This window comes from Neovison vison, chromosome X (genome assembly GCF_020171115.1).
Source record: "Neovison vison isolate M4711 chromosome X, ASM_NN_V1, whole genome shotgun sequence".
In the NCBI taxonomy this organism is placed as follows: Eukaryota; Metazoa; Chordata; class Mammalia; order Carnivora; family Mustelidae; genus Neogale; species Neogale vison.
The window spans coordinates 86,480,054-86,507,105 of NC_058105.1; the positions used below are offsets into that span (position 1 = coordinate 86,480,054).

General features: G+C 39.6%; 1 pseudogene; it reads left to right on the forward strand.

Annotated features, from left to right (window-relative positions):
• Positions 1-10,571, forward strand: part of LOC122896637 — a 28,602-nt pseudogene extending 18,031 nt beyond the window's left edge.
• Positions 10,572-27,052: the final 16,481 nt, after the last annotated feature.

Sequence of the window (27,052 nt, forward strand, 5' to 3'; positions counted from 1 at the left end):
AGCCCATTAACATTCAGGGTAACTATTGAGAGATATGAATTTAGTGCCATTGTATTGCCTGTAAGGTGACTGTTACTGTATATTGCTTCTGTTCCTTACTGATCTACCACTTGTAGGCTCTGTCTTTGCTTAGAGGACCCCTTTCCATATTTCCTGTAGAGCTGGTTTGGTGTTTGCAAATTCTTTCAGTTTTTGTTTGTCCTGGAAGCTTTTAACCTCTCCATTTATTTTCAATGATAGCCTCGCTGGATATAGTATTCTTGGCTGCATGTTTTTCTCGTTTAGTGCTCTGAAAATATCATGCCAGATCTTTCTGGCCTGCCAGGTCTCTGTGGATAAGTCAGCTGCCAATCTAATATTTTTACCATTCTATGTTACAGACTTCTTTTCCCGGGCTGCTTTCAGGATTTTCTCTTTGTCACTAAGACTTGTAAATTTTACTATTAGGTGATGGGGTTTGGCCCTATTATTGATTTTGAGGGGCATTCTCTGAATCTCCTGAATTTTGATGCTCATTCCCTTTGCCATATTGGGGAAATTCTCCCCAACAATTCTCTCCAGTATACCTTCTGCTCCCCTCTCTCTTTCTTGTTCTTCTAGAATCCCAATTATTCTAATGTTGTTTCGTCTTATGGTGTCACTTATCTCTCGAATTCTCCCCTCGTGGTCCAGTAGCTGTTTGTCCCTCTTTTGATCAGCTTCTTTGTTCTCTGTCATTTGGTCTTCTATATTGCTAATTCTTTCTTCTGCCTCATTTATCCTAGCAGTGAGAGCCGCCATTTTTTATTGCACCTCATTAATAGCTTTTTTTATTTCAACTTGGTTAGATTTTAGTTCTTTTTTTCTCCAGAAAGGGCTTTTATATCTCCTGAGAGGGTTTCCTTAATATCTTCCATGCCTTTTTCAAGCCCGGCTAGAACCATGAGAATTGTCATTCTGAATTCTAGATCTGACATATTACCAATGTCTGTATTGATCAGGTCCCTAGCCTTCGGTACTGCCTCTTGTTCTTTTTTTTTTTTTTTTTGTGGTGAATTTTTCCGCCTTGTCATTTTGTCCAGATAAGAGTATATGAAGGAGCAAGTAAAATACTAAAAGGGTGGCACCAACCCCAGGAAATTATGCTTTAACCAAATCAGAAGTGATCCCAAATCGTGAGGGGATAGAAAGGGGATAAAAAGAGGTTCAAAAAAAGAAAGGAAAAAAAAGGAATTAAAAAAAGAAAGCGAAGAAAGAAAAGTATGAAAAAGAAAAAATATATATATTAGATAAACTCGTTAAAAATTGACCATAGAGTTGAGGGTCCATATCAGGGCTCTCTACTCTGTTCCACTGGTCTATGTGTCTGTTTTTATGTCAGTACCATGCTGTCTTGGTGATCACAGCTTTGTAATAAAGCTTGAAATCAGGTAAGGTGATGCCGCCAGCTTTATTTTTGTTTTTCAACATTTCCTTAGCGATTCGGGGTCTCTTCTGATTCCATACAAATTTTAGGATTATTTGCTCCAGCTCTTTGAAGAATGCCGGTGGAATTTTGATCGGAATGGCATTAAAAGTATAGATTGCTCTAGGCAGTAGAGACATTTTAACAATGTTTATTCTTCCGATCCAAGAGCATGGAATGTTCTTCCATCTTTTTGTGTCTTCTTCAATTTCTTTCATGAGTGTTCTATAGTTCCTCAAGTACAGATCCTTTACCTCTTTAGTTAGGTTTATTCCACGGTATCTGATGGTTCTTGGTGCTATAGTAAATGGAATCAATTCTCTAATTTCCCTTTCTGTATTTTCATTGTTAGTGTATAAGAAAGCCACTGATTTCTGCACATTGACTTTGTATCCTGCCACGTTGCTGAATTGCTGTATGAGTTCCAGTAGTTTGGGGGTGGAGTCTTTTGGGTTTTCCATATAAAGAATCATGTCATCTGTGAAGAGAGCGAGTTTGACTTCTTCATTAAGAATTTGGATACCTTTTATTTCTCTCTGTTGTCTGATTGCTGTTGCTAGGACTTCTAATACTATGTTGAACAAGAGGGGTGAAAGTGGGCATCCTTGTCTTGTTCCTGATCTCAATGGGAAGGCTGCAAGCTTTTTCCCATTGAGGATGATATTTGCTGTGGGTCTTTCATAGATAGATCTGATGAGGTTCAGGAATGTTCCCTCTATCCCTATACTTTGAAGCATTTTAATCCGGAACGGATGTTGGATTTTGTCAAATGCTTTTTCTGCATCAATTGAGAGGACCATGTGGTTCTTCTCTCTTCTCATATTAATTTGTTGTATCACATTGATTGATTTGCGAATGTTGAACCATCCTTGTAGCCTAGGGATGAATCCCACTTGATCATGGTGGATAATCCTTTTAATGTGCTGTTGGATCCTGTTGGCTAGGATCTTGTTGAGAATTTTAGCATCCATATTCATCAGTGATACTGGTCTGAAATTCTCCTTTTTGGTAGGGTCCTTGCCTGGTTTGGGGATCAGGGTAATGCTGGCTTCATAGAAAGAGTCTGGAAGTTTTCCTTCTGCTTCAATTTTTTGAAACAGCTTCAGGAGAATAGGTTTTATTTCTTCTTGGAAGGTTTGGTAGAATTCCCCAGGGAATCCGTCAGGTCCTGGGCTCTTGTTTTTTGATCACTGATTCAATCTCCTTATTAGATATTGGTCTATTCAGGTTGTCGATTTCTTCCTGGTTCAATTTTGGTAGTTTATATTTTTCCAGGAATGCATCCATTTCATCTAGGTTGCTAAGCTTATTGGCATATAACTGTTCGTAATAACTTCTGATGATTGTTTCTACTTCAACTCTATGGTCAATTAATCTTTGACAAAACGGGAAAAAATATACAGTGGAAAAAAGACAGTCTCTTCAATAAATGGTGCTGGGAAAACTGGACAGCTATATGTAGAAGAATGAAACTCGACCATTCTCTTACACCATACACAAAGATCAACTCAAAATGGATAAAAGACCTCTACGTGAGACAGGAATCCATCAGAATCCTAGAGGAGAACATAGGCAGTAATCTCTTCGATATCAGCCACAGCAACTTCTTTCAAGATACGTCTCCAAAGGCAAAGGAAACAAAAGCGAAAATAAACTTTTGGGACTTCATCAAAATCAAAAGCTTCTTCACAGCAAAGGAAACAGTCAAAAAAACAAAGAGGCAACCCACGGAATGGGAGAAGATATTTGCAAATGACAGTACAGTCAAAAGGTTGATATCCAGGATCTATAATGAACTCCTCAAACTCAACCCACACGAAACAGACAAACACATCAAAAAATGGGCAGAAGATATGAACAGACACTTCTCCAATCAAGATATACAAATGGCTATCAGACACATGAAAAAATGCTCATCATCATTAGCCCGCAGGGAGATTCAAATTAAAACCACATTGAGATATCACGTTACACCAGTTAGATTGGCCAAAATTAACAAAACAGGAAAAAACATATGTTGGAGAGGATGTGGAGAAAGGGGAACCCTTTTACACTGTTGGTAGGAATGCAAGTTGATGCAGCCTCTTTGGAGAACAGTGTGGAGATTCCTCAAGAAATTAAAAATAGAGCTTCCCCATGACCCTGCCATTGCACTCCTGGGTATTTACCCCAAAGATACAGATGTCGTGAAAAGAAGGGCCATCTGTACCCCAATGTTTATAGCAGCAATGGCCACAGTCGCCAAACTATGGAAAGAACCAAGATGCCCTTCAACGGATGAATGGATAAGGAAGATGTGGTCCATATACACTATGGAATATTATGCCCCCATCAGAAAGGATGAATACCCAACTTTTGTAGCAACATGGACGGGACTGGAAGAGATTATGCTGAGTGAAATAAATCAAGCAGAGAGAGTCAGTTATCATATGGTTTCACTTATTTGTGGAGCATAACAAATAGCATGGAGGACAAGGGGCGTTAGAGAGGAGTAGGAAATTTGGGTAAATTGGAAGGGGAGGTGAACCATGAGAGACTATGGACTCTGAAAAACAGTCTGAGGGGTTTGAAGTGGCAGGGGAGTGGGAGGTTGGGGTACCAGGTGGTGGGTATTATAGAGGGCACGGCTTGCATGGAGCACTGGGTATGGTGAAAAAATAAGGAATACTGTTTTTCTGAAAATAAATAAATTGGAAAAAAAACGTTGAAAATGAAGTGGCGGGGGGGTGGGAGGTTGGGGTACCAGGTGGTGGGTATTATAGAGGGCACGGCTTGCATGGAGCACTGGGTGTGGTGAAAAAATAATGAATACTGTTTTTCTGAAAATAAATAAATTGGAAAAAAATGAAAAGGGTAAAAGTTAAAAAAAATTTTGTAAAAATTAAAAAAAAATTAAAAAGAAATTTAAAATTTAGCAAATGTAGAGAAAAAATGAAAAAAAATAAAATTACTTTTACTGCACGACTAAAAAATTAGAGGGAGAAAGCCATGAGTTCCGTGCTTTGCTTTCTCCTCCTCTGGAATTCTGCTGCTCTCCTTGGTATTGAAATCGCACTCCTTGGTAGGTGAACTTGGTCTTGGCTGGATTTCTTGTTGATCATCTGGGGGAGGGGCCTGGTGTAGTGATTCTCAAGTGTCTTTGCCCCAGGCGGAATTCACTGCCCTTACCAGGGGCCGGGCTGAGTAATCCGCTGGGGTTTGCTTTCAGGAGTTTTTGTTCCCTGAGTGCTTTCCGTAGAGTTCCGGAGGACGGGAATACAAATGGTGGCCTCCTGGTCTCCGGCCTGGGGGAGCCGAGAGCCCGGGGCTCCACTCCTCAGTGCACCCTCAGAGAACAGCACCCAGTAACTCCCATCTGCCTGACCTCCCGCTGTGCTCCGAGCTCACCGAGCCTGAGACCGGTTCAAGGCAACACCAAGCTGCGAGCTTACTGTCGGCTCTGTCTCTGCAGCTGGCTTTCTCGCTCCAATACCCGCAAGCTCTGTGACACTCAGACACCCCCGATCCTTCTGTGACCTTGCGGGACCTGAGGCCACGCTGAACCCGCATGGGCTTCGCCCCGGTTTAGCCTCTGGAGCAATGTCCCTCAGTGGAACAGACTTTTAAAAGTCCTGATTTTGTGCTCCATTGCTCTGCCGCTTGCCCGGAGCCGGCCCCTCCCCCTGGGGTCTATCTTCCCGCCGCTTTAGATTCACTTCTCCGCCAGTCCTACCTTTCAGAAAGTGGTTGTTTTTCGGTTTCTAGAATTGCTGTTCTTCTTCTCTTCGATCTGTTGATGGATTTGCAGGTGTTTGCACTCTTTAGATAAGCTATCTAGCTGATCTCCTGCTAGCTGAAGTAGTCTCAGCCTGCTACTTCTCCGCCATCTTGAATCCTCCCTCTGTTTCACGTCTTCTTAATCCAATTTGTCTATTGATGGACACAGGTTGCTTCCACATGTTGACTATGATAAATAATGTTGCGATAAACATAGGGGTGCATATATATTTCAAATTAGTGGTTTTTTTTATAATATCCAGTGGCAGAACTATTGGATCATATGATATTTCTGTTTTAAAATTTTTGAAGAAACTTGAGATTCTTATCCACAGTGTCTACAACAATTTACACTCCCACCAATAGTTCATGAGCATTCTGTTTTCTCCACAACTTTGCCAGCATTTGTTATTTCTTGCTGTTTTGGTTTTAGCCATTCTGACAGGTGTGAGGTGGTATCTTGTTGTGGTTTTGATTTGCATTTCCTGATGATTAGTGTTGCTGAGCACCATGTTCTACAGTATATTTATATTAGGTAAAAACTAATGCAGCAATGTGTGTCAGCTATACTCAAAAAAAAAAAAAAAAAGAGAGAGAGAGAGAGAGAGAGAGAGAAAGAATTGGCACCAGTTATAAATAAAGTCTTTGATAGAGAAGTACCCTTTCAAACTACTTTAACTCTCTGGGAAATATCTTGACCCAAGATGGGACACAGAACTTACAAAAGGCAGAATTACAAAATATCAACAAATAGAATCCAGCAATATATATATACAGGATAGTATATGTGATTAACACATAATTAAACAAGGTAAGAGTGATTTAATATTGGAAAAATTTATCAGTGTATTCCACCCATTAATAAAATGGAATTAAGTATTATGACAGTCTCAAAGGATATAGAACAAAATAATTCTACAAAATTAATTATTTATTGAAAAATTCTTAGAAAATTAGTGAATAGAGTCCTGATAAATACTCTCCATAAAACATGTAGCAATATCAAGAGTGGTGAACTATTTAAAACATTCTACCTAAAGTTCACAATGGTACAGGTAGATAAGAAAAATGATATAGATTGGAAAAGATGGAATAGAAATGTTATTATTAACATATGGTGTTACCAAAAACATAGAAAATCCAAAAAGATTTACAAATTATTAGAATTAATAGGTTAATTTAACAAAGTTGCATGATGCAAGAGTGATATATAACAATTATTTTTCTACAAATAAAAATGAACAAAGAAAAGGAAGGGACACAGTAACGGCAATATCAACTTATAATAACATTAAAAAAAATCTAGGAATCATTTCAAGGAAAGAAATGCAAGACACAAAACATTATTAGAGAAACTAAAGGAAATTTAATAAATGCCATGCTCCTGGATTGGAAATGTCAATGATGTAAGATGTAAATACTGCCAAAATTGCTCCATAGAGATAATGTAATAAAAATATTAAAACACAGCAGGTTTTTTAGGGAAAAACTGAGAGCTTTCCCCCTAACATCAGGAACAAGACAAGTGTGTATATCCTCACCATTGTTATTTAACACAGTACTGGAAGTCCTAGCAATCAGACCACAAAAAGAAATACAAGTCCTGGAACACTGCATCAAAAACTAATGATGTACTTTTTGGTGACTAATATAACAAAATAAAAATTTTGTGGAGCATAACAAATAGCATGGAGGACAAGGGGAGATGGAGAGAAGAAGGGAGTTAAAGGAAATTGGAAGGGGAGGTGAACCATGAGAGACTATGGACTCTGAAAAACCATCTGAGGGTTTTGAAGGGGCAGGTGGGGGAGGTTGGGGGAACCAGGTGGTGGGTATTAGAGAGGGCACTGATTGCATGGAGCACTGGGTGTGGTGTAAAAACAATGAATACTGTTACGCTGAAAAGAAATTAAAAAAGAGAGAAAGAAAGAAAGAAATACAAGGCATCCAAATGAGCAAGGAGGAATTCAAACTTTCACTATTTGCAGACAGCATGATACCTGATGTAGAAAACCCAAAAGAATCCACCAGAAAATTACTAGAACTGATTGATATATGAATTCACAAAGTCAGGGATATAAAATCAATGTACAGAAATCTGTTGCACTTCGTGTGTGTGTGTGTGTGTGTGTGTGTGTGCTAGCTCTACCCTTTTTTTTTAAATTTGAAAAAAATTTTTAATTAACATATAATGTATTATTTGCCCCAGGGGTACAGGTCTGTGAATCGCCAGGTTTACACACTTAACAGCACTCACCATAGCACATACCTTCCTGGGTGTCCATAACCCCACTACCCTCTCCCCACACCCCTCGTCTCAACAACCCTAAGGGTGTTTTGTGAGATTAAGAGTCTCTTATGGTTTGTCTCCCTCCCAATCCCATCTTGTTTCATTTATTCTTTTCCTACTCCCCAAACCCCCCACATTGCATCTCCACTTCCTCATATCATGGAGATCATATGACAGTTGTTTTTTTTCCGATTGACTCATCTCGCTAAGCATAATACCCTCCAGTTCCATCCACGTCATCACACATGGCAAGATTTCATTTCTTTTGATGGCTGCATAGTATTCCATTGTATATATATACCACGTCTTTATCCATTCATCTGTTGATGGACATCTAGGTTCTTTCCATAGTTTGACTATTGCGGACATTGTTGCTATAAACATACAGGTGCACATGCCCCTTCAGATCACTACGTTTGTATCTTTAGGGTAAATACCCAGTAGTGCAATTGCTGGGTCATAGAGTAGCTCTATTTTCAAATTTTGAGGAACCTCTGTGCCGTTTTCCAGTGTGGTTGCACCAGCTTGCATTCCCACCAACAGTGTAGGAGGGTTCCCCTTTCTCCACATCCTCGCCAGCATCTGTCACTTCCTGACTTGTGAATTTTAGCCATTCTGACTGGTGTGAGGTGGTATCTCACTGTGGTTTTGATTTGTATTTCCCTGATGCCAAGTGATGTGGAACACTTTTTCATGTGTCTGTTGGCCATCTGGATGTCCTCTTTGCAGGAATGTCTTTTCACATCCTCTGCCCATTTCTTATTATTTATTTATTTATTAATTTATTATTTATTATTTTTTTATGAACATATAATGTATTTTTATTCCCAGGGGTACAGGTCTGTGAATCACCAGGTTTTCACACTTCACAGCACTCACCATAGCACATACCCACCACAAAGTCCATAACTCCCAACCCCCTCTCCTGAATCCCCTCCCCCCAGCAACCCTCATTTTGTTTTGTGAGATTAAGAGTCACATATGGTTTGTCTCCCTCCCAATCCCATCTTGTTTCATTCACTCTTCTCCTACGCTGTAACCCCCCATGTTGCATCTCCACTTCCTCATATCAGGGAGATCATATGATAGTTGTCTTTCTCTGATTAGCTTATTTCACTAAGCCGGATATCCTCTAGTTCCATCTATGTCGTTGCAATTGATCTGCCCATTTCTTGATTGAATTATTTGTTATTTGTGTGTTGAGTTTGCTAAGTTCTTTATAGATTTTGGATACTAGCCCTTTATCAGATATGTCATTTGTGAGTATCTTCTCCCATTTTGTCAGCTGACTTTTGGTTTTGTTAATTGTTCCCTTTGCTGCAAAAGCTTTTGATCTTAATGAAGTCCCAATAGTTCATTTTTGCCCTTGCTTCCCTTGCCTCTGGCGATGTTCCTAGGAAGTTTTTGCAGCTGAGGTCGAAGAGGTTGTTGCCTGTGTTCTCCTCAAGGATTTGGATGATTTCCTTTCTCACATTGAGGTTCTTCATCCATTTTGAGTCTATTTTCATCTGTGGTGTAAGGAAGTGGTCCAGTTTCTTTTCTCTGCATGTGGCTGTCCAATGTGTCCAACACCATTTGTTGAAGAGACTGTATTTTTTCCATTGGACATTCTTTCCTGCTTTGTCAAAGATTAGTTGACCATAGAGTTGAGGGTCTATTTCTGGGCTCTCTATTCTGTTCCATTGATCTATGGGTCTTGTATTTCTATACACCCATAATGAAGCAGCAGAAAGATAAATCAAGCAATTGAACCCACTATTGGTCATCTGCCCTACAAATGTGGTGGAATCAACAAAAGAACCATGGAAATTTTTGAGAAGAAGGCTTCTGAGATGGGAAAGAGCTCCTTCAGGTATCCCTGGGTCTTGGAAAAACCAAAAGCTGAATGTGAATGTGGTATCACCATGGATATCTCCCTGTGGAAATTTGAGACCAGGAAGTATTATGTGACCATCACTGATGCCCCAGGACACAGAGACTTTATCAAAAACATGGTTACAGGTACATCTCAGACTTACTGTGCTGTCCTGATTAGTGCTGCTGTCATTGGTGAATCTGAAGGAAGTATCTCCAAGAATGAGCAGAGCCATGAGCATGCCATTCTGCCTTACACACTGGGTGTAAAACAACTAACTGTTGGTGTTGACAAAATGGATTCCACTGAGCCACCTGACAACCAGAAGAGATACGAGGAAATCATTAAGGTAGGCAGTACCTACATTAAGAAAATGGGCTACAACCCCAACACGTAGCGTTAGTGCCAATTTCTGGTTGGAATGGTGACAACATGCCAGAGCCAACTGTTAACATGCCTTGGATCAAGGGATGGAAAGTCACCCGAAAAGATGGGAATGCCAGTGGAACCACACTGCTTGAAGCTCTGGATTGCATTCTGCCACCAACTTGTCCACCTGACAGGCCTGTGTCTACCTCTCCAGGACGTCTACAGAATTGGTGGTACGGTGCTGTCCCTGTGGGCTGAGTGGAGACTGGTGTTCTTAAACCTGGCATGGTGGTCACCTTTGCTCCAGTCAATGTTACAACTGAAGCAAAGTCTGTTGAGATGCACCATGAAGCTTCGAGTGAGGCTCTTGCTGGGAACAACGTGAGCTTCAATGTCAAGATGGTGTCTGCCAAAGGTGTTCATCGTGGCAATGTGGCTGGTGACAGGAAAAATGATCCACCAATGGAAGCAGCTGGCTTCACAACTCAGGTGATTATCTTGAACCATCCAGGCCAAATCAGTGCTGGATATGCACCTGTGCTGCATTGTCACACAGCTCACACTGCAAGTTTGATGAGCTGAAGGAGAAGATAGATCATCATTCTGGAAAGAAGCTGGAGGACGGTCCCAAGTTCTTGAGATCTGGTGATGCTGCCATTGTTGAGATGGTTCCTGGCAAGCCTGTGTGAGTTGAGAGCCTCTCTGACTATCCCCCTCTGGGCCGTGTTGCTATGGGTGTCATCAAAGCAGTGGACAAGAAGACAGCTGGAGCTGTCATGGTCACCAAGTCTGCCCAGAAAGCTCAGAAGCCTAAATGTATATTATATTATTCCCAATACCTGTCACTCTGGTCTTAATCAGCTGTGGAAGAATGGTCTCAGAATGGTTTGTGTCAGTTGACCATTTAATAGTAAAAGACTGGTAAATGATAACAATGCATTGTAAAACCTTCAGAAGGAAAGGAAAATGTCTTGTGGACCATTTGTTCTTTTTTTTTTTTCATGTGTGTGGCAATTCTAAGCTATTACTAAAATCAGTACTTTGTAATGGAAACAACTTGACCAAAAATCTGTCACAGAATTTCGAGACCCACTAAAACATAAGTTTAATGAGGGAAAAAAAGAAGCTGTAGTCATCAAGACAGTATGGTCCTGGCACAAAAGTAGACACCTAGATCAGTGGAATGGAATAGAACACCCAGAAATGGATCCACAACTATATGGTCAAGTAATATTCGATGAAGCAGGAAAGTTCATCCAGTGAAAACAAAGGCAGTCTCTTCCACAAATGGTGTTGAGGAAACTGGACAGAACATGCAGGGGAATGAAAGAGACCCCTTTATTACTCCATATGCAAAAATAACTCTAAAATGTTTGAAAGACCTAAATGTGAGACAGGAAACTATCAAAATCCTAGAGGAGAACATAGGCAGTAATCTCTTGACATCAGCCATAGCAGCTTCTGTCTACTGAAGCAAAGAAAACAAAAGCTAAAATAAGCTATTGGGACTCCATCAAAATAAAAAGCTTTTGCACGTTGAAGGAAACAATCAACAAAGCTAAAAGGCAACCTGGGGTGCCTGGGTGGCTCAGTCAGTTAAGCATCTGACTCTTGATTTTGGCTCAGGTCGTGATCTCAGGATCTTGAGATTGAGCACCACGTCAGGCTCCACACTCAGTGGGGAGTCAGCTGAAGATTCGCTCTCTCCCTCTCCTTCTGCACCTCGCTCCACTCTCACTCTCTCTCAGATAAATAAATAAATAAGTCCTTAAAAAAAAAACAAAAGGCAACATACTGAATGGGAGGAGATAGATCCAAATGATATATCTGATAAAGAGCTAATATCCAAAATCTATAAAGAATTTACCAAATTCAGCTCCCCAAACAAACAATGCAGTTAAGAAATGTGCAGAAGATATGAACAGACTTCTCCAAAGAAGATACCCAGATGGCCAACAGACACATGAAAAGATGCTCAACATCACTGATCATCGAGAAAATCAAAACTACAATGAGATATCACCCCACACACCTGTCAGAATCACTGAAACCAACAACACAAAAAACAGCAGGTATTGATGAGGATTGGAGAAAAGGGAACTCTCTTGCACTGTTGGTGGGAATGCAAACTTGTGCAGCCACTGTGGAAAACAGTATGGAGGTTCCTCAGAAAGTTAGAAAATAGAACTACCCTATGATCCAGCAATCACACTACTGGGTATTAACTCAAATAATACAGGAACACTAATTCAAAGGGATACATGCACCCCTATGTTTATAGCAGCATTATTTACCATAGCCAAGTTATGGAAGCAGCACAAGTATCCATTGATAGATGAATGGATAAAGAAGATGTGGTATATACACACAATGGAATATTATTCAGCCACAAAAAAGAAAGTAATGTTGCCATTTGCAATGCCATGGATGGAGCTGGAGAGTATAATGCTAAGTGAAATAAGTCATTCAGAGAAAGACAAATACCATACGATTTCACTCATAAGTGGAATTAAAGAAACACCAATAGTGCGCACGCGCGCGCGCGAGAGAGAGAGAGAGAGAGAGAGAGAGAGAGAGAGAGAAGAGCCAAGAAACAGATTCTTAACTACAGAGAACAAACCAATGGTTATCATATGGGAGGTGGGGGGGTGGGAAGGGTGAAATAGGTGATGGGGATTAAGGAGTGCACTTGCTGTGATGAGCACTGGGTCATGGATGGAATTGTTGAATCACTATTTGTACACCTGAAACTAATATAACATTATATATTAACTATCCTGGAATTAAAATTAAATTAAATTAAATTACATTTAAAAAACACAGCAGGATTTTTGGAAATTGACAAGTTCATTTTAACATGTATATGGAAATGGAAATGGAGATAAAGAGCCAATTAATTTTGATGAAGAAAAGCATAGCTGAAGGGCTCTATAAGAAGAGTTAATAGAAAGTTATAATGAAGACATTGTATTATTGGTGCAAGGATAAACAGACATATGGAATAGACTAAAGAGTCCAGAAACACACATGCACATATATGGTCACTGATGATGTAAATGCCATTGCAGTGAGGTGGGGAAAAGATGGTCTTTTCAATAACTTGTGTGGTATCAGTTGTGTATCTCTACAGGGGGAAATAAAAGAATATTCCTCCATTCTTACAAAATGTGAAACAATCCATTTGAGATGTATTCCACATCTAAGTAAGAAATGTAAAATAATAAAACTTTCAGAAGAAAATACAGGCAGGCAGCTGGTGTGGCTTGCTGGAGCCAGCGTGGGCAATTAGGACCTTGTTCTCTAAATATTGAGGCTCTGGATTCTGATTGTTGATCACAGCTTTTCATGGCTGAGGAGCTGGCAGCTTCTCAGAAAGTTAAACACAGAGCTACCATATGACCTAGCAATTCCACTTGTAGGTATATATCCAGAAAATTTGAGAGCAAGGACTCAAACAGAAATTTGTATACCCACGTTCATAGCAGCATTATTGACAGTGGCCAACAGGTGTAAACAACCACGTGTCCATCAACTGATGAATCGGTAAATGATTTGTGGTATGTGCATGCAATGGGATTTTAATCAGATATTTTAAAAATGAAATTTTGACATATGCCTCAACATGGATGGACCTTGAAAACGTTATGCTAACTAAAATAAGGCAGACACAGTAAAACAAATATTATATTTGTGTTGATCAGCAGGAGGAAGAAATGGGGAGTTATTTTTTAATAGGTACAGAGTTTGTGTTGGAGATGATGACAAACTTTTTAGGTACAGTTAGTGGTGATGGTGATGGGTACATTGTGAATGTACTTAATACCATGAATTCTACACTTATGGATGGTTAAGATGATAACTATTATGATATGTACATTTTACCATGCATTTTTTTTAAATAGTATGATCATTTTGGAGATTTCTCTGGTACTACTTAATAAAGCTGACTGTAGGCAATGTCCTATGTCCTAGCTGTTCAGCTCCTAGGTAACCACACAAATTCACATATATAAGTACAGTTAATGCTAAAGTCTGTACAATATTGTTCATATAGCAAAATATGTACTTTTCCAGACCAAAAAACTACCCAACTATTTACAACAAGTAAAATTGATGAATAAATTATACACATTCATATGACAGACTACAACGTAACAATTAAATGATTGAATAACTACCAGACCCAAGAGCATGGATAAAACACAGGAAAATGATGTTGAGTGAAAAGAAGCTAAACAAAAAAGACTCTATACAATATGAGTCCATTTACATAAATTTAAAATCAGACAAAACCAGACCATGATGCCAGAGGTGAGGACTATGGTTACTTTGCAGACGAGGGATGGGCAGTAACTGGCAAGGGGCCCAAGAGGGTCTTGTAGGGAGGTACGTGATATTCTACATTTCAGTCTGAGTGGGGATTGTATAGGTATGGTGTGTTCACTTTGTGAAATTACATGGAGCAACACAATCATGATTTGTATAATTTTTGTAATTTATACTTTAATAAATAAGTGTATTTGAAAAAAATGGGAGAATGGATGGGGGTGTGGTTTGTTGTGGTGGAAAGTGCAAGGGAACTATCCTCTTCGTATGTTATCTTCCAAGGCAGGGATTTTCCTGAGCCCAACAAAATTTAAATGAACCATGAAAATAATAAAGTTCCCAAATACATAATGTTACTGAGGATCTATTTTCTTAACTTTGGAGGAATCTTCCAGACACAAATATCCCCAAACCGAGATTCATCTCTTTCTTTTTCCCTTTCCCTTTATTTTAGCATACTGAAAAACAAAATTGAGTATATTTTGATCTTGAATGGCATGTGTGGTATAAGCCACTTTTTGTGATATTCATTTCTCTCAAGTTGTCCCTCTTTCTTGCTTTCCACCTATCAACCTATCCTTTTGTTTCATAGGTGAATAACAAAGTATCTGAAGTTATTTTGAGCCAGTGTTGGAACTAGATAATTCTGGATGTTAAAATTGGTATAATTTATTGTTTTGCACTTATTTTTCCACATTGTCCTTGATTTCTTTTATTAACAATCAGCGTATTGTAATAAATTTATGAAATCACAGGCCTATGTCTTTAAATTTATAATACCTAACCCTCTTACATTTTGTAAATGTAGCTACATGTTGTTTTTTTATATATATTTTTTAAAATTTATTTATTTTCAGCATAACAGTATCATTATTTTTTCACCACACCCAGTGCTCCATGCAATCCATGCCCTCTATAATAAATACCCACCACCTGGTACCCCGACCTCCCACCGCCCGCCACTTCAAAGCCCTCAGATTGTTTTTCAGAGTCCATAGTCTCTCATGATTCACCTCCCCTTCCAATTTACCACAACCCCCTTCTCTCTAACTTCCCATGTCCTCCATGCTTTTTATTATGCTCCACAAATAAGTGAAATCATATGATAACTGACTCTCTCTGCTTGACTTATTTCACTCAGCATAATCTCTTCCAGTCCCGTCCATGTTGCTACAAAAGTTGGGTATTTGTCCTTTCTGATGGAGGCATAATACTCCATAGTGTATATGGACCACATCTTCCTTATCCATTCATCCGATGAAGGGCATCTTGGTTCTTTCCACAGTTTGGCGACCGTGGCCATTGGTGCTATAAGCATTGGGGTACAGATGGCCCTTCTTTTCACGACATCTGTATCTTTGGGGTAAATACCCAGGAGTGCAATGGCAGGGTCATCGGGAAGTTCTATTTTTAATTTCTTGAGGAATCTCCACACTGTTCTCCAAAGAGGCTGCACCAACTTGCATTCCCACCAACAGTGGAAGAGGGTTCCCCTTTCTCCACATCCTCTCCAACACATGTTGCTTCCTGTCTTGCTAATTTTGGCCATTCTAACTGGTGTAATGTGATATCTCAATGTAGTTTTAATTTGAATCTCCCTGATGGCTAGTGATGATGAAGGAGTTCATTATAGATCCTGGATATCAACCTTTTGTCTGTACTGTCATTTGCAAATATCTTCTCCCATTCCGTGGGTTGCCTCTTTGTTTTGTTGAATGTTTCCTTTGCTGTGCAGAAGCTTTTGATTTTGATGAAGTCCGAAAAGTTCATGTTCGCTTTTGTTTCCTTTGCCTTTGGAGACATATCTTGAAAGAAGTTGCTGTGGCTGATATCGAAGAGATTACTGCCTATGTGTTCCTCTAGGAGTCTGATGGATTCCTGTCTCACATTGAGGTCTTTCATCCATTTTGAGTTGATCTTTGTGTACGGTGTAAGAGAATGGTCGAGTTTCATTCTTCTACATATAGCTGCCCAGTTTTCCCAGCACCATTTATTGAAGAGACTGTCTTTTTTCCACTGTATATTTTTTCCTGTTTTGTCGAAGATTATTTGACCATAGAGTTGAGGGTCCTTATCTGGGCTCTCTACTCTGTTCCACTGGTCTGTGTGTCTGTTTTTATGCCAGTACCATGCTGTTTTGGTGATCACAGCTTTGTAATAAAGCTTGAAATCAGGTAACGTGATGCCCCCAGTTTTATTTTTGGTTTTCAACATTTCCTTAGCGATTTGGGGTCTCTTCTGATTCCATACAAATTTTAGGATTATTTGCTCCAGCTCTTTGAAGAATACTGCTGGAATTTTGATCAGAATAGCATTAGTTAATTAAACCGTGTGTTCAATTTATACCCACCTTTGAACACTTTAAAATCCTCAGCATCTATATGCTAGATTTTGTTGCTTTTTTCCCTTTTTTTGAGTTTTTATTTAAATTCTAGTTAATTAACATGCAGCGTATTGTTAGTTTCAGGGGTAATTTTCTGTGAGTGAATTCACATTTATTTTTCTCAATAGATCCACATTTTATTGGTTTCCAGAATTCTTTTTCCTTAACCTTCGAGTAATCTTCCATAAACAAACATCTCTTCAGGTAAAGAGATCACTAAACAAAGATTTACCTCTTTCTTGATTCCTGCCCTTTATTTTGTCATAGTCTAATAAAATAAAATCTGGTACTTTTTATTTGAATGGCATGTGTGTTAGAATCTGATTCTTGTAAAAATCATTTCTGTAAATTTTTTTCCAATTTATTTATTTTCAGAAAAACAATATTCATTATTTTTTCACCACACCCAGTGCTCCATGCAAGCTGTGCCCTCTATAATACCCACCACCTGGTATCCCAACCTCCCACCCCCCCCCCCGCCACTTCAAACCCCTCAGATTGTTTTTCAGAGTCCATAGTCTCTCATGGTTCATCTCCCCTTCCACTTTACCCAAAAGCATATACCCTCCCCAATGTCCATAACCCTACCCCCCTTCTCCCAACCCCTCTCCCCCCAGAAACCCACAGTTTGTTTCGTGAGATTAAGAGTCACTTATGGTTTATCTCCCTCCCTATCCCATCTTGTTTCATGGATTCTTCTCCTACCCACTTAAGCCCCCATGTTGCATCACCACTTCCTCATATCAGGGAGATCATATGATATTTTTCTTTCTCCGCTTGACTTATTTCGCTAAGCATGATACGCTCTAGTTCCATCCATGTTGTCGCAAATGGCAAGATTTCGTTTCTTTTGATGGCTGCGTAGTATTCCATTGTGTATATATACCACATCTTCTTTATCCATTCATCTGTTGATGGACATCTAGGTTCTTTCCATAGTTTGGCTATTGTGGAGATTGCTGCTATAAACATTCGGGTGCACGTGCCCCTTTGGATCACTACGTTTGTATCTTTAGGGTAAATTCCCAGTAGTGCAATTGCTGGGTCATAGGGCAGTTCTATTTTCAACATTTTGAGAAACCTCCATGCTGTTTTCCAGAGTGGTTGCACCAGCTTGCATTCCCACCAACAGTGTAGGAGGGTTCCCCTTTCTCCGCATCCTCGCCAGCATCTGTCATTTCCTGACTTGTTGATTTTAGCCATTCTGACTGGTGTGAGGTGGTATCTCATTGTGGTTTTGATTTTTATTTCCCTGATGCCGAGTGATATGGAGCACTTTTTCATGTGTCTGTTGGCCATCTGGATGTCTTCTTGGCAGAAACGTCTGTTCATGTCCTCTGCCCATTTCTTGATTGGATTATTTGTTCTTTGGGTGTTGAGTTTGTTAAGTTTTTTATAGATTTAGGACAGATTTAGGACACTAGTCCTTTATCTGATATGTCGTTTGCAAATATTTTCTCCCATTCTGTCAGTTGTCTTTTGGTTTTGTTAACTGTTTCCTTTGCTGTGCAAAAGCTTTTGATTTTGATGAAATCCCAAAAGTTCATTTTTGCCTTTGCTTCCCTTGCCTTTGGCGATGTTCCTAGGAAGATGTTGCTGCGGCTGAGGTCGAAGAGGTTGCTGCCTGTGTTCTCCTCAAGGATTTTGATGGATTCCTTTCTCACATTGAGGTCCTTAATCCATCTTGAATCTATTTTTGTGTGTGGTGTAAGGAAATGGTCCAATTTCATTTTTCTGCACGTAGCTGTCCAATTTTCCCAACACCATTTATTGAAGAGGCTGTCTTTTTTCCATCGACAGTAAGCTCGCAGCTCAGAGTTGCCTTGAACTGGTCGCAAGCTCGGTGAGCTCGGAGCGCGGCCGGAGGTTAGGCAGACGCGAGTTACTAGGAGCTGTTCGCTGAGGGCGCACTGGGGAGCGGGGCCCCGGGCTCTCGGCTCCTCCGGGCGAGACCAGGAGGCCACCATTTGTATTCCCGTCCTCTGGAACTCTCTGGAAAGCGCTCAGGGAACAAAAGCTCCTGAAAGCAAAGCGGAGCAGATCACTCAGCCCGGCCCCTGTTAAGGGCGGTGTAATTCCGCCTGGGGCAAAGACACTTGAGAATCACTACAACAGGCCCCTCCCCCAGAAGATCAACAAGAAATCCAGGCAAGACCAAGTTCACCTACCAAGGAGTGCAGTTTCAATACCAAGGAGAGAGCAGCAGAATTCCAGAGGAGGAGAAAACAAACCACGGAACTCATGGCTTTCTGCCTGTGATTTTTTAGTCTTGCAGTTAATTTAATTTTTTTCTTTTTCATTTTTTTTTCTCTTCTTCTGCTAAAATCATTTCTGTAAATTTATCTACCTTTCTTGCTATCCACCTGCTAGCCTGTCAGTTTATCTCACAAGTGAAAACATAGACGTTTGTATGCAATGATTTTGAACCAGTAATTCTGAACATTGCAATTTGATATAATTTATTGTATCCATGTTCATATTTTCTTGTAGTGATTGATTTTTTAAAAAATAATTAACATGTTGTAATAAATTTGTAAAATAAATATCCTTTGTTTTTTTTAATTTGTATAGACCCCCACTGTAGTACTTTATAGAGTTGTAGGTTGTCAACCAAAGCATGTGACTGATTTCCACCTTGATTAAAAGTTTCAAAATCGTCAGCCATTACATGCTAGATTTTATTGCTCCTTCATTTTTTAGTGAAAGTTCACTTTCATGAATTCACCTTTGTTTTTCTCATCAGGCCCAGATTTTAACAGTTTGAGGCTGTAACAGCAAACCCAGTTTTTTGGTTTTGTTTGTTTGTTTGTTTGTTTTGGAGAAACCAGTTTTTACACAAGACTTCCTTGTTCTTTGACCAAATTGGTTTCTATCTGTGGTTCTAGCTCACAGGGAATGGAGTCGGGCTTCTCTTTGCACTCCTTAGTCCAGGGAAAGGCCCTGATCCCAAGGGGGAAGACTCCTATGACGGGCCAGGTTCTGGAGCACTGAGCACAGTACCACTGGCCACTGTGAGGTGGCATGCATGCATGTAGGACACGCCCATGTTCTCTCTTACAATACTAAGCTGCAAGCTGAGCCAGTGCCCACCGGTGAAGGCGGGGTGCTGCCACGTCACTCTCTCTTCCTGTCTTCCCACTGGAGCCTTGGGGCTGAGTCATCGTCCTTGCACATTGGGGGTCAGTGGTGGTAAGATGCAGAATGAATCAAAGGAATTCTGCTTCATTCTTGAGCCCACGCCTGTGTGTAGAACCAGAAGGCTCTAAATGGAGGGGTACAGGGAACTAGCCCAGTGAACAATATTCCAAGCCCTTGTGTCTGTGCCTCATTTAGAGAAAGCTCTGGGAGAGGGCAGAGTGGCAGTGCCAGGTAGGAGGAAGATGTCGTTTCGTCCTCTGGACAAATACTAGTCCCGTACTGTCAGATTCTTACCGATAACTCCACACTTTCACATGCCTCTCACCCTACTGCAGATGGGAAGCACATATACCCAAATGTCATAACCCACATTGAAATATCACATGCACCCATTTGAATAGACATGGCCTCCGGTGATGCCATAGTCTCATCCAGAGACCGGCACTTGGTGTTTGCAGGCATGGTTGGTGGACTCAACCCATGTGAAGATAAGGTAAATTGTCTGGTTAAGGATCCCTGAATTTTCAGTCATTCCCTCACACCTGCTTTTCCATCAGGGGCTCATGCACTAATGTCTGGTACCATGACATCAGTGTTCTTAACCTTAAACTGGTCCCACATAAGTAGGTTGTCCTCATTTAAGCCTCGTTTTATCTCTCAGCACTTTGTTCTTGACATTTAGATTGTCCAAACTGGCAACACGTCCCATGGTTGAGTTACTGGCGTCTGATATTTTTCAGATAGAATTGGCCACTTCAAGTCATATTTAGTAACTACTCCCACATATGTAAATAATTATCCATTTACTCTGGACACGATGTTACTTCATGTACCTCACATTTTACAGTTATCTGCAACTGGACAACACATAACCTTACTGCCTTTTTGAGAAATCCCTTTTGGCTACCATTAAGTACTATATTGATAATACTCTGCACATTTCTTGTTGTACCTAGCCCCCCTAATGGCCCCCTCCCAATTCCCCCCCCCAAAGAAGGATCTGATGATAAAAGGGATCCAAGAATAACTTTCCCTTGATAACCACTTTCTGAATAAGCCTCACAAGTCTGTTAGTAATCAGCCTTTCGGTTGATCCTGTGTTACCTGCCCCAGGGCTGCCATTTACTATTGGGAAGCCAACATTTCACTCTCATAAGTTCTCCTCATGTTTGCTTTCCTTGTCCTCCCCAAATAAAATCCACTGTGAGGGGCAACACACACACCCCCACACCATTACTCAAAGGTATCCAAAGTGGAATCATTGTAAATTTTTACTCCCTCATGTCTCAGGAGAAGGGAGGGGAAGATCTAATGGCAAAACTAAGATCAGGATGTTAGGGTAGTTTCGTATTAGCATGTTTAAATGCTAAAATGTGGCTGTTTGTTTTCATTGAGTGTCCTTAGTCTAACACCACTTGCAAAAATGTGCTTGGGATCAAATGATCATGTTTACAAACCTTTTCATGGCTTTGGGACATTAAATTCTCTATTCCAGAGAGTACTCCAGAGGTTTGACATAATGAATTCCCAATACCAGCAGCAGCAGAAGCAACTTCTATCTGGAATTCTTGTGTTGTCCCTGAGAGGATTCAATTCCTTCCCAGTGCCCCCACGATGGGGAATTCTCCATGGCATGTTACATGAAAGTCTTGGTAAAATATTTCCTTTTTATTTTCTTTCCACAAATACAATGCACACGTCAGTGTAGCACATACTTTCACAGTATGTGCTTCCTGTGTAGCCACCTGAATGCAGCTGGCTTCAGAATGAGGAGTGTGTTCTTGTTCATGTTTCTTCCCTGTAGCCTTATCGCTGGTGAGATCTCAGCTACCAGCTTTTCACCAAGAGCAATGAATGAGGCAGGACCTCTGTGGTCTCGGTTTTTACAAACAGCTCTAAATTTTCCGTGGCCCATGTTGAGAGATGATAGTGATAGAAAGAAAAGGGGGGCACTTCTGGAATTCATTATTTTGTTCACCACCCAGTAAGGTGTGTCACTGGGGAGAGGTGCTCCTTAACTTTTCTTCCTACCCCTTGCCTTTCTGCTTGTCACCCTGCTGTCCTATTTACTGCCCCTCTCCCCCCACCTCTCCCTCGTCTCCCCTGATTCCTCCCTCTCTCTTTGCTACTACTTCTCTCTCCCTCTTTCCTAAGTCTTTTCGGTCCTCCCACTGGTTTTTCTGCTTAGTCTCTCTTTCTCCCTTCCATCCTTTCCCCCATATTCCATATCTGGGTACCTTTCATCCGTTTGCTCTCCCTCCCATATGCTTGTCTGTTTCCCTACTGTCAGGGCCACATGGAGCCACATCTGCAGGAAAACCGTGAATATATACATTCATATACCAATCCCTCTACCAATTCTTCCATCCTTTCCACTCAGTTTTTCAATTCATTCATTTATTCGTTTATTCCTCCCACAGACGTACTTGAGAGTCCATTATGTAACAGGCATTGGAATAGGCCCTCAGGATATACAGTGGAGAAGAAAACAGACAATGGCAACTTTCACCATGGGGCTTGAGCTGGAACGGGGAGACAGATGTTTCAGAAAGGCTCTCTCTAATGAATATAAACTTTTGTGACAAATACCGAAGTGGAGGAAGTTTTCAGGTACTAAGAGAAAGGAAAAGAGGATGAGTAATTTAAATTGGGGATAAAGTGGTTGGTCACCAGAAAATGCCTTCATGAAAAAGTGATATTTAAGTTGAGACCTCAAAAATAAGCATGAGGTAGACAGATGAACAGGAGAGGAAAATGGCTTACCACTTCAGGGTCTCCAGGAATAGCACTCTAAAGTTCCTGAGGCAGTCACAAGTATGATTCTCACAGGCCTAAGAGAAGGTCAGAATAGTTCAAGCAAAGGGGCAGTGGGGATACTTTAGGGTCAGAGTTTGACAAAATCTTATTTCCAGCTCATATCACTGTTCTCGTGATTCTTTCAGGCCAGGCCCCTCACTTGTCATTCATTTATTTGATGCTCTTTGTTTGCATTTTCCACTCCAACTCTGTGCCTCTTACAGAAACAAGAAATCCAGTGTGTTTAATATGTATCATATTCTTAATGCAACTGAAAAATGCATACAGTGAGACCAGTGTTCTTGGTGTACACAGTATTTGATATTTATATTTTTTAAAGATTTTATTTATTTATTTGACAGAGAGAGATTACAAGTAGGCAGAGAGGCAGGCAGAGAGAGAGAGGAGGAAGCAGGCTCCCTGCTGAGCAGAGAGCCCGATGCGGGACTCGATCCCAGGACCCTGAGATCATGACCTGAGCCGAAGGCAGCGGCTTAATCCACTGAGCCACCCAGGCGCCCCATGATATTTATATTTTATAAATTTGTAAAATGTGTAACATATATCCTCATCCCTGATCTTTTTTTTTTTTTTTTTTTTTTTTTTTTTTTTTTTTATTGGCTGCATTGAGTTAAAACTGACATACTAGAGACCCAGCAGACTTAATTTAACTGCACTGCACAGTCTGGGCACGCCTGGGTGGCTCAGTCAGTTGAGCGCCCGACTCTTGGTTTTGGCTCAGGTGGTGATCTCATGGATCAGGGGATTGAGCCCTGCGTTGGGCTCTGCACTCAGCAGGGAGTCTGCTCCAAGATTCTCTCTCTCTGCACGTCGTCCCCCTACTCTGGGGCACACACTCCCTCCCCCTCTCTCTCAAATTAACAAATGTAAATCTTCTAAAAGTAACGTGTGCAGTCTGATGCATTTTGTTATATGTACTTGTGGACCAATCATCATAGTCAAGACAATGAATATATATATGTATGTATACGTATGTATATGTATGTATGTATGTATATGTACGTATACATATATATTCATTATCTATTCAAAACCAACAACCAAAAATATCCTTGTGTGCCTTTGAAAGCCATCCTGCCCTCCTCATGCCCTCATCACCAGGCGACCATTGAACTGATTTCTGTCACTATAGATTAATGTTCATTTTCTAGTATTAATAAGTGTAATCATACCACGTGTATTCTTTTTGGGGGGGCAGGGGATCTTCTGCCTTCTTTCTAGTATTATATTTTCAGATTTATTCACGCTGCTGTATATATCAATAATTCATTCCTTTTCAATGGCTTATGACATTGTATGGATATACCACAATTAGATCATGTCCCTGTTGATGGATATTTGGTTTGTCTCTGGGGTTTTGTCTATTAGAAATAAAATTGCAAGGAACATTCATAAGCACACTTTTTGTAGAAATAGATTTTCCTTTTTTCTGTGTATACCTTGGAGTGGAATGGCTGGGTTGTAGGGGCATGCATATTTAGCCAGATAACTATCAAACTATTTTCTGAAGTGTTTGCATTATTTTACATTTCCACCACCAGTGCATGAGTATTCCAGTTGCTCTGTTCCATTTGCTATGCTCAGCTCTTTTATTTTAGTCATGCTAGGGTGTCCACACAGTTTTAAAATTGTGGTTTTAATCTGCATTTACCTAATAATAAATGACGGTGAGCATGTTTCATGTGTCTACTTGCCACCTGTATTACTTCTTTATTGAGGTAGTCTGTTGAAATATTTTGTCCAGGTTTTTAGTTTTTTAGTTGGGTATTTATTTTCTTATGATTGAATTTTAAGAGTTCTTTATATAGTTGAAACGTGTCCTATGTTGGATATATATTTTTTCCTAAGTACTTCATCCCAGCCTGTGACTTTCTCTTTCATTTTCAAAACAGTGACACTTGACTACCAATATATATATATATATATATATATATATATATATATATATTTATTTATTTATTTTGGTGAGGTCAAATTTACCCATTTTTTTCTTGCATAGTTTGTGCTTTAGACAACTTTATCCAAATCAAGCACACTATGAAAGTCATAATTTCCTATGATTCCTTGTAGGATTTTAAGAATTTTAACTCACACTTAGGTTTTCCATTTCTATTTCCATTTTGTTTTTGCTTATGGTGTCAAGTAAGAATAGAAGTCTCTCTTTCCTCCTTCCTTTCCTTTTCTTTCTTTCTTTCATCTTTTTTTCTTTCTCTTTTCTTTCTTTTTTTAAATTAAAAAATTTTTATTATGTTATATTAGTCACCATACCGTACATCATCAGTTTTTGATGAAGTGTTCCATGATTCATTGTTTGTGTATAACACTCAGTGCTCCAGGCAATTTGTGCCCTCCTTAATACCCATCTCCGGGCTCACCCATCCCCTCACCCTCCTCCTTCTAAAACCCTGTTTGTTTCCTGGAGTCCATAGTCCATAGTCTCTCATGGTTCCTCTCCCCCTCCTATTTCTCTCTCTCTCTCTCTCCCTTTCCCTCTCTCTCTCGCATATGGCTATTTCATCTTTTCCACCACAATGATTTGAAAAGATTATTTTTTCCCCATTGAATATCCTTGGCACATTTTTTGAAGAAGCAGTTGACTACATGCTTGTGTGTATTTGTACCTGGAATCATTATTATGCTCCTTTGTCCTGTCGTCAATCTTTATGTCAGCAGCAAACCCTCTTGATTATTGTAGCTTCATAGTAAGTATTGATTTTTGTCTTTTTTAATTTTCATTTAAATTCCAGTTAGGTAACACAGAGGGCAGTATTTGTTGCAGGTGTACAACATAGGGATTCAACAGTTCCATACAACTCCCGATGTTCATCACAAGGAGCGCCCTCCTTAATCCAGATCACCTAAAAAATAAAAATGTTGAAATCTGACAGTGTACATCTTTTGATTTGGTTTTTCTTTTACAAAATTGTTTTAGCTATTCTAGGTGTTCTTTATTTCCTTATAAATTTCAGAATCTGTTGGTCAATTCCTACCAAAACCCTCATAGGATTCTTATCGAGATTGTGCTGAGTCTATTGATGAATCTGTGGAGATTTAACTCTTTAACAATATCTGGTCTTTGATGTCACGAACACGGTATATCTCTGCATTTATTTAGGTCTTCTTTAATTGTTTTAATTGTTTTCAGCAATATTTTAATGTTTTCAGGTAAAATGTTGCACGTGCTTTGCCAGATCTATACCTAAACAATTCATAGTTTTAGGCTATTGTAAATGGTATTTTTGCTCTTGCAAATGGTATTTTAAATTTCATTCTCTCAATTACCTATTTTTGTTGCATCAAACTGCATTGGTTACAATAAAGTTATTGATAATATGCACTTATAAACTTTAAAAGAAAGATCCTTGATGATAATTTTCTCATTCCTGATATTGGTAACTCGTGTCCTCTCTCTTGTATTCCCCTAATCATTCAGGATAAAGGCTTATCAATTGTATTGATACTCTTTTTAAAAATAGATTTTATTTATTTCTTTGAGACACACACACACACACAGAGAGAGAGAGAGAGAGAGAGAGAGAGAGAGAGAAGGAGCAGGGGAGAAGAGAGAGAAGGAGAAACAGGAACAGAGGGAGAGAGAGAAACAGACTCCCTGCTGAGAAGGGAGCCCAATGCCAGGCTGAGGCTCTATCCCAGGACTCCCAGGATCATGACCTGAACCACAGGCAGAGGTTTCACTGACTGAGCCACCCAGGCACCCCGTTTGTATTGATATTCTTAGAGGTCAGATTTAAAGTCTTTTATCTTCTCTCCTGTCTAGTTCAGTGACTTCTGCACTTTCCCTTGTTTCCTTTCTTCTGCTCTTTTGGTCTCCATTGTTTCTGCATTTTTGTTTCTAAGTACTGAAGTTAAGGCCATTGGTTTGAATTCCAGTTTTTATATATAGGCATTTTTGTTCTATAAATTTGTTTCTAAGGACTGCTGTAAATGCAGCCTACTAATTTTAGTAAGTTGTACTTTAATTTTCATTCAGTTCAAATTACTTTCTAAATTTCTTTTTTATTTCCTCTTTCACCCATCTGTTATTGAAGAATGTATTCCATATTTTCCAAGTATTTTTGAAATATTACAGATACATTTGTGTTATCTACTTCTAATTTAATCCCCTGTCCTCTAGGAAAATCTTTCGGGTGATGCTAATCCTGTCAAATGTAGTAAGACTTATTTGTGGCCTGGAATATACTGTCTATCTTGGCCAGTTTTCGTGTACATGTGAAAGTAGTGTGTGTTCTTTGTTGGGGAGAGTGTTCTAAGATGTTAATTAGATTAATTTAGGTGATAGTGTTTTTCGGTCTATACACTTACTTTTTCATCAATTTGTTCAGTTGTTGAGAGGAAAGACTTAAAATCTCTGACCCTAACTAATTGTGAATCTTTCTCTCTTTCATGTATTTCCAAACTCTGTTTATAGGTGTATAAACATTTAGAATTTTTATGTCTACCTGATGAATTGGCCATTTTAGCCAACTACCAATATAAAGGATCTTCTTATATATGATCCTCTCTATCCCTGCTGATATATTTTGTTCTGAAATCTGCTTTGTCTGATATTAATATATCCAGTATAGCTTTGTTATAATTACAGCTAGCATGATCTATCTTTTCCCATCCTTTTACTTTAAACCTCTGTGCACCTTTATATTTTTTTTAAAGATT